We start from the raw sequence: 1,154 nt of genomic DNA on the forward strand, positions 1-1,154 counted from the left end.
ACAATCATGAACATATATTCACCAAACTCTGGTGCACCCAACTTCATAAAAACAATACTACAGGACTTTAAGACCCAGACTAATCCCAACTCAATAATAATAGGGGACTTCAATACCCCTCTGTCTCCATTAGATAGGTCAACAGGGCAGAGAGTTAAGAGACATCTGAATTAAACAATACCACATATATAATGGACTTAACAGACATCTACTGAGTATTCCACACAATCACCAAAGGACATATTTTCTACTCAGCACCCCACAGAACCTTCTCCAGAATCTACCATATACTGAGGCACAAAACAAACTTTAAAAAGTACAAAAAGATTGAAATAATTCCATGCATTCTATCAGACCACAATGCAATAAAGCTTACAATGAACACTGGAAGAAGCCCTAATCACTGCAAACCCAGCAGACAAGAAGAAATAACAAAAAATCAGGGCAGAAATTAATGAAATCAAAACAAAGAAAACAATACAAAGAATCAACAATTCCAACAGCTGATTCTTTGAAAAGATGAACAAGATTGACAGACCGCTAGTCCAGTTAACCAAAAGAAAGAAAGAGCACCTCCAAATCAATAAAATCAGAGATGAAAGGGGGAACATTACAACACCAGAAAGATACAGAGCATTATAAGGGAATACTTTAAAAACCTATATGGCACTAAATTTGAAAAGCTAAAAGAAATGCATGGATATTTAAAGGCATGCAAACCACCAAAAATAAACCAAGAAGAGATTAACAGTTTAAACAGACCCATAACACAAAAAGAAATTGAAACAGTAATACAAAACCTCCGGACTAAAAATAGCCCAAGACCAGATGGATTTACAGCATAATTCTATCAGATATTTAAAGAAGGTCTACATCTAATACTACTTAATTTATTCAAAAAAATAGAAAACATACTTGCAAACCGCATAAAGACACATATCGAAAAGATCATCCACCATGATCGAGTCAGCTTTATCCCAGAGATGCAGGGATGGTTCAATATTTGTAAGTCAATAAACGTCATAAATCATATAAATGGGCTAAAAGACAAGAACCACATGGTCATCTCAATAGACACAGAGAAGGCCTTTGACAAAATTCAACACACATTTATGTTCAAAGTCCTAGAGGGAATTGGACTGGAGGGAACATAC

The sequence above is a fragment of the Nannospalax galili genome, unplaced genomic scaffold, assembly GCF_000622305.1.
Source record: "Nannospalax galili isolate Female #2095 unplaced genomic scaffold, S.galili_v1.0 scaffold55, whole genome shotgun sequence".
Classification (NCBI taxonomy): Eukaryota; Metazoa; Chordata; class Mammalia; order Rodentia; family Spalacidae; genus Nannospalax; species Nannospalax galili.